Genomic DNA, 8,562 nt, shown 5'->3' on the forward strand with positions numbered 1-8,562 from the left:
TATATAATCTTGAGAAGTTCAATGGAAAGGGCTTCCATACATGGCAAATGAAGGTGAAATTTGCATTGATGCGGGAGAACTTATGGGGACTTGTCAAACCTACTCCTACCGCTTCTTCTACGGCCTCCAATGCTGGACAATCTTCAACACCGACACGACCGGCAAGGGATCCAGCAAGAGAAGAAAAAGCATATGGTATAATTGCTTTAGCTTTGGGTGATGATTACATACATCATATCTCTGACTTGGAGTCTCCTTGGGAAGCTTGGCAGAAGCTAGACTTGATTTTTGGTGCAAGCTCTCACATATCTAAACTATCACTTAAAATCTCTTTCTTTAAATTAAAGATGGCAAGTGATACTACTTTAGCTGCTCATGTCAACTATATGTGGAGTCTTATGACTTAGTTAGCTTCTATCAACTCTCCTATCACCCCTGATGATGCTATGGCAGTGTTACTTAAGAGTATGCCTGAAAGTTTTGATCACATTATTAGCACTTTGAAGAATCTTCCCAATCCTAACCTTGAAGGCATTATCTCAGCTCTCCAAGAAGAAGAAAGGCATATGGAGCTAAGGAAAGGCAATGACACTGCTTATGTTAAGAAATTCCAGAAGGGCAAGTATACTCCTTGCAATCACTATGGAAAGACAAATCACCTTTCAAAGGATTGCTTCAAAGTAAATCCATGCAAGCATTGTGGCAAAAACAACCATAGTGAGAAGTTTTGCAGAGCCAAAGCAAAGACAAAAAATGCAAATCTACTTACAGTGAATGAGCCTCCACAAGATGAGGCATCCTTTGAAGATTATGCATTTTAAATCATCTCTATGTATGCTCCAGATCTCTCTTTTTATGTCAAGGTACTCAGCCTGGATAGTCCTCCAAAATGAATGCAAATAAACTATTGTGTTTTGTGTGTTTTGTAAACACCTCTGGTCACCTTATGATGTAGGCCATGTGTATGTTTTGTTCCATGGTACCTCCTGCAGACATTGTGTGCATGTACATGCAGGGGAGATAACCATTGGAAGGTCTGTTTGTATCCCTTTTACCTTACACCCAACGGAACCCTTGCTAGCATGAGAACCTAGCCATAGATTAATTTTTGACCACCATGAGATGGCATGAGAAACTATGAGACTAGATGTATCCTTGACATAGCCTGAGGCATTTCCTTGAGGGGGGGTTTGTTGGGATATCTCAAGGTGTATGCCTCAGGCACACCTTATGTTTCTATGTGTGAGTGCTAGAGGCACAGTTAGGTGCCCACAAGCACAGTTAGGTGGTGGAGAGCCACATAGGATGATTGAGTGAATCTAGGAGCAGATTGAGGAGATGATTGTAGAGCTTTGAGGTCATCAGTGATGTCAGTGACCTTGTATGAGGTGCCTACTTAAGGATCTCTTTTCTATAAGCAAGTATTCTGATTTTGTGTCCACTCCACTCTTTCCTTTCAGTGTTCCAACAGCACTATCCCATAGCAATTCCAAGACCACTAAGAGAATTTGAAGTTCAAAAAAATGATAGCATTGGAGAAACTCCAATCTATGAGGGATCGGCAAAGACTCACACAATAAACCTTGCCCTTGAAAGGGAGGAAGAAAAACTAGTTTTCATTGGAAAACAGCTTCGACAGGAAGATGAAACCACACTCAAAGCACTCCTAATGGAATATCATGATTGCCTAGAATGGTCATACAAATTGATGAAAGGAATTTCACCAAACATGGCAGTACACACAATACCTTTAAGGGAAGGTGCCCACCCTAAGGTATATGGACCTTATCACACAAATCCTAAGTATGGCACCATGTTTTATGATGAGCTAGAAAAACTCTTAGATGTCGGGTTCATCTATGAGATAGAGCACACTGATTGGGTTTCACCCATCATCATTGGGCCTAAATGCAACAAGAAGCTCAAAATATGCGTAAACTTAAAAAGAATGTGAATGCTACCACAATTAGGGATCACTATGCCCTACCCTTAATAGAAATAGTGTTGGAAAAGGTGGCAGGTTCTGAAATATATAGCTTCTTGGATGGCTTTAGTGGCTATAACCAAGTGAAAATTCTCCTAAAGACCAATCAAAAATAGCATTTTCTATAGAATGGAGTATTTTTGCATATAGAGTCATGCCATTCGGCCTTTGTAATGCCTGGCCACATTCCAACGAGTCATGTTCACACCTTTCAAGTCATTTTTGAATAAGTTTTTACAAATGTTCTTGGATAATTTGTGCATCCACTCGAACAAAAAAGACCACTTCAAATGTCTTGAAGCAATACTAATCAAATGTAGGGAGTATGGCATCTCCCTAAATCCAATAAAATTCTAGCTCATGGTCACTGCCACGGAGTTGTTTTGGGACACATCATTTCTCAACATGGGATTGCAACTGACATGGACAAAATCAAAATCATCATGGAATCGCCTCCTCCTACAAATTCCAAAGGTGTACAGGCCTTTATGGGACATGCTATTTATTATGGAAGATTTATCTTATGGTATGCCATGATAGCCAGACCACTTTACAAATTATTAGTGGAATTCTTATGGATAGAAGAGTGTGACCAAGCCTTTGAGCTTTTGAAGTGGCGCCTAATCACAGTACCCATCCTTATATCTCCCAATTGGGATATTGATTTTCATGTTCATACTGATGGATTCAGTTATGCAATTGGGAGTGTGCTTTGTCAACCTAGTAAACATAAGAAAGACCACCCATTTTACTTCGCAAGTAGACAACTCAATGATGCGGAGATCAACTATACCACAGAGAGAGAAGCCCTAACAATGGTGTATAGTGTTAAGAAATTTCGGCACTATCTACTAGCAAATGATTTTGTCTTTTACACCAACCATTAAGAATTGCTTTATCTTGTGAGCCGTCCATGTACAACAGGAAGAATAACCAGATTTCTCCTCTTGCTTCAAGAATTAAACTTCAAAATAGTGGTCCACAAAGGTGCCCAACACTACATTGCCAATCACATGTCTCATTTCAAGACGAGAGAAGCAGTTACTAGAGTAGAAGATGACTTTCTAGATGCCACACTATTTCAAATAGATGTTGTTCTAGATTGGTGTGGAGATAATGTTGGGTACTTAATGGCAAGAAGACCACCCCCTGAAATGAAAGCAGTAGATTCCAGAAAACTAATTCAAAGGCTACACCCTATCAACTCATTGCAAGACAACTATACAAGATGGGCAAGGACCATGTATTAAGAAGATGTGTAATGCCTCATGAGATCATGCCAATCCTAAGTGAAGTCCATGAAGGCATTGTAGGAGGACACTTCCAAGGGGAAGCCATAGCAAGAAAAGTCCTTCTCACAGGCTATTGGTGGCCAACACTTTGGGTAGACGCCTATGAATATGTAAAAGGATGTGATGTGTGCCAACGGACTACTAAACCACAACACAAAGACTTCAATCCCCTAACAATAGTTGTTGCACAAAAACCATTTGAAAAATGGGGGATTGACTATCTGGGTCCCATCCATCCAGTAGCAAAGGGAACACAAGCACACTACATCATTGTGGCCACTGATTACTTTACAAAATGGGCTGAAGCTAAAGCAGTCAAAAAGGCAGATGCCAGAAGTACACAGTAAGATTCTTATACGAGAATGTGATCACCCAATTTGGATGCTCTATTGAAATTATGTTAGATAGAGGCACACATTTTTTCAATGAGGTAATCCAAGAACTCTTATTTGGCTTTATGGTAATCCATAGAAAAAGCACACCCTACTACCCCAAGGGAATGGATAGGCCAAATTCACCAACAAATTATTATTCATTATCCTCACCAAGGTAGTAGAACCACAAAATTCTGATTAGGCTGAGAAACCAAACCCATCGTTATGGGCATACCGAACACTCAAGGTTAGTACAGGGAATACACTTTTTAAATTGGTGTACGGCCTTGAAGCTATGGTCCCACTAGAATTTGTAATACCAAGTCTATGCATAGCAGTACAGGAACACATGGGAGATCATAAATCTTTGAAAGAAAGACTCTATCAGTTGGAAAATCATATAGAGACAAGACTAGTCACCTACCATGCCATGACAACAAAAAACGCATAAGAAAGGCATGGTTTGACAAAAATATTAAAGGTAAAGACACCAAGGAAAGTGACTTGGTCTTGTTATACAATGCCAAAGTACACAAGGGGAAACTGAAGTATTTAGGTCAAGGACCTACCGAGTAAGAAAGATGAAACCCATTGAAGTTGTGCTGCTAGAAACATTGGATGGAGTCCAATTCAACACAACAATAAACGGGAGCTGACTGAAGCACTACTACTTCAAAACACAAGCCATCCCCAACAAAAATGAAGATTTGGGAAACCCAAGTCTTCCTTAGTTAGGATTAGATTGTATCACGAGCACTGACTTGCATATGTACATCTTTGCACATATAGGTAGCACCAATCGATTTCAACCTAGGGCTCAGAAGTGATGCCTGAGTTCTAGCTTCCCTATGAAATCCCAACAACAACAAAAAGCATATAGTTAGTCCCTACCTAGCTATGATAGTGGTCACATGCACTCACATGCTTTTGCATAGACACGCAGATGATTGTATGAATAATTGTGCCACACACTTTCATTCCACAATCTCAAAGCATGTATAAAAATAAGATCTCTCACAAACAAACACAAAGGTCATAACTGCATGCCAACTAATATAATGATCAATGGTACACCACATGCACATGGATGCAGGTTCAGAAAAAATGCTGCCACTAAAGAGGATGCATAGAAAGAGCCCACTGCCTCAACCACAAGACCCCTCCAGAGTTCGTAGCCATCTGCATCCTCTCAACCACGGTGACCACAGGCATTTGTGGTCAAGAGAGATAGCTCTGAGGAGGATTTAGTGCATGACCAAGAAGAACAAATGCCACCACCACCGGCCTACACAACCATTGATGAGGCCCAATCATTGGAACTTGTGTGGCCACTGTGACACCAAAAATTGATATTTTTAATTTGGCATTGGTATTGTTTTTCTCTATGTTTGATAAGAGTTTGAGTATTAAGTGATAGCCTAGCGGCTCTCACTTATTTCTATTTTCTATGATATTGTATGGGATGGAGAGGATGAGTGGAATGGCTCATTATAAATACCATAGGTATGAATTATAAATACCTTGGTATGGGGTGAGAGTTATTTGTGTATGGGATATTATGGAGTTTTTTAGAAAATAGGAAGAGTGAGTCATATAAAGAGGTGGGCTCATGTCCATGTGTTCCAATAATATAAGAGAGGCCACATGCCAAGCATGTGGAAGGCATGTGGAGGAGTGTGAAGTCAAGAGGAATCCTTCTAGAACTCCTATGTTGAATAAGGAGGATGTGGACATGTGGAAAAGAGAGGGTCCCTATGGGCTATGTGAGGAGACTCTTGAATTTCTCAATATTTCAAGAGTCTTGAGCATGTTTTGATAGGACACATGGCAAGAGTAGCCAAAAAGGACATGGATGGGGACATACGGGCTTATGTCATTGATGGGGAAAGAAATCTACAAGCAGCAATTGTAAATGGGTGAAGGAGGGTACTAAAATCTATATAAAAAGAGCCCTCCTCTCCCTTGTTCATCAATTTCTTCCACCATTAGGCCTCATGTTGCTATAGCTCTAGTCTTCCCAAGCCTCTTCCATGAGCCTTCTCTCCCTCTTGTAGATATTCTCTTATGTAGACTCTTAAGTCCATCTCTCTCTAGTTTATTCTCTCTCTATGAGTAGTCATGGAGCTTCCGCTCCCTCTTGTATGTATGAAACCTCTTCTTCTCCCTTGTGTTTGTAGTGTTGGAGTGGATTCTCACTCTATTTGTAATGAAGGTCACTTCAGGTTCTCTCTCTCTTGAGTGTCTCTTCCCTTTTCTTTCTTTCAAAGCCTTAAAAGTCCTTTCTATTTGGCTGCTGATCGTTGATGAAGGTGGAGTCTTGAGGGAGCATCCTGCTCAGACGAAATTAACCTGGGTGGAGGACAGTTTTCATGACAGTTTGACCCCCTGTTAGTGTTTTGCCCATAACTTTTTGCTCGGTAGTCTGATTGTAAAGAAATTTATATCAGTGCAAAATTCTCTTTAAGGGCATGTTTGTGTATGATCAGATCTTGAATTAGATATTGTTGCTAAAAGTTATGATTCTCTGTGTCTAATAGTCTGTTTTCATGATAGTTTTTACCCCCGTCTAGTAAACTATCCATAACTTTTTGGCCGCTTCTCTGTTTCTTATGAAACATATATCAGCGCGAAGCTCTATTTAAGGATCATGTCTCTAGGTACTTAGATCTTGAATCAAATACTATTGCAAAATGTTATGAGTCTTTGTGTCTGACAGTCTATTTTCATGATAGTTTTTACCCCCTTTCAGTAAACTGTCCATATCTCTTCAACCGTCTGTCTGTTTTCAATGAAACTTATATCAGCGCAAAGCACATCTGAAAGCACATCTCTTTGTGTGCTTGAATCTCTGATATCATGTCTCTACTGAAAGTTATAGGCCTCTATGTCTAATGACAGTTTGTAGAGTGTTTTGAGCTAAGTATAAGGGTGTCTATGAAGGAGGTGCAATGTTTCCTCAGAATCTACCCATCCGACCCAATCAGCCCCTTCAAACTCCTTGATATATATCAGTTCATGTCATGTTGAGCCACAAGATCTTCTTTCAACAATGTATCGCTCTTCTCTTTGGTGCAGACCGGCTCGTTGAGATTATCATCCTCTGCTGATCCTTTCCTTCTCCCTATGCTTGATTACAACATCACTTGGGATGTTACCATCTTCATTCTCATCTAAGGGAGGAAAGTATGGTGTGGTATCTTGGCATAAAGGCTTCTTTCTAATGTCCCATTCTCAATGATAAATATCTTTGGCAGTCAGGTCGAAAGTAGCAGGAAGTGAAGAGGTGCGTGAAGTTTATTACCCCCAACTTCATGTCACACCACCTACATCGACTTATGTTCTTTCCAAGGTAGCAACATCTTACTTAGAGGAAAGAGGTCTGGGCAGTTTGTATGAGAGCCTAAAATCCTTGGAGGATAGCCCTACAATGACCACATACATTAGGGACTTTCTCCATCCTTACCACTCCAAATGATGCACATGTTGGCAAGTACAGTATCATCACTGTACATCAGAGCCCACTCAACATTATTCTCGATAGTACAGTCATTCAAAGCACCTTATTACTACCAACACAAGGTACCAGATACCCTACATGGCCTACTGATGCTAAATTTCTCAAAGTATGTTTGGTATTGGATTCATCCCACCTTACTAAACGGTCTCTGGTGTACTTGATTGCATGTTATGCCTAGAAGAGGCATGTGTTTTGATGAGATAAAGAAGATGCCTAGAAGAACTCTGTTAGAAGAGATTGCAACCCGTTTAAGAGAACTTGAAGATTGTGAAGGTGATGTGCAAGCGCAAGCTATTCGCACAGTCACCATGATCATATCCTTTATGTTTGCACTGTTGAATATGTTGGTGAATTGACAATGGCGGCAGCAGGCACAATGATAGATTGGGGATTGTTCCATGCACTGGCAGCTTGGTGTGAAGAAGAGTTGAGTCTTTGGGTAGTTTTCGACTATAACAGTGGAGTAGTGATTCTTAATGCTTTAAACTTCTTTTGCTATGCAAATGATGAAGAGTACAATATCTTGAAGCTTTTATGTGCACTTCCTATTGTGAGAAGGGTGATTCTAGAATGCATGTATACACAATGTTTTCATGGTGCTGTTTGGTCACTTATTTTTGAAGATTTTGTTGAGGATCACATTGTGGAGGGTTTTCAACAAGTGGTTATGCATAATAAGTTGGTCTTGGTATACTAAGGCTCTGTGGGATCTTGTTCGGATCTTGTTTGGGATATTATTTGGATCTTGGTGTTTCCTTTTTGTGTTTCATCATGGTGAAGATTCCAGTGTTTCGAGGGACCCAAGGGGAAGACCCGAAGTCTTATCTTCGAGATTTTGTTCGAGGATGCCGGCTTTCTAGATGGTCCATGAAGGATCAGGTAGAGATTTTGCCTGATTTTCTTCAAGGTGTAGCCTTGAGTTGGCATGAGACCTTGCCGGACTGTACCAAGGAGGACTGGGACCAAGTGGTGGTAGCAATGAAGCAGAGATTTGGGGCAGTGGAGTCGCCAAATGCTTTGATGTTGTAGTTGGACCGGTTCTATCAAGGAGAGGGTGAGTCTCTACATTGGCAATCCGATATGAAACTTTATGGACAAAGTATGAAAGGGCAGCTTTGAGAGCTGTGGCATCTACATCATCGGCCCCTCAAAGTCTCTCAGGGATGGAGCACTTAAAGATGAGCAAATTTGTTATGGCTTTGGAGCCTCGTCTTCGCTCAAAAGTAATGATTAAAGATCCAACAACATACGTGGAGGCACTTCGCATTGTGATCAAGAAAGAAGCTTCTCTAAAGATCGAATCCTCTTTTGTGTCTTCAACAGCTTCAACTTTTAACGTGGAGGTAATGGTCACTCCTCAGGTACCAAAGTCCTCTGAGTTAGATCATAATATCT

Source organism: Dipteris shenzhenensis, chromosome 10, assembly GCF_047967505.1.
Source record: "Dipteris shenzhenensis isolate YYH24624 ecotype China chromosome 10, Dip_SZ_1.0, whole genome shotgun sequence".
NCBI lineage: Eukaryota > Viridiplantae > Streptophyta > Polypodiopsida > Gleicheniales > Dipteridaceae > Dipteris > Dipteris shenzhenensis.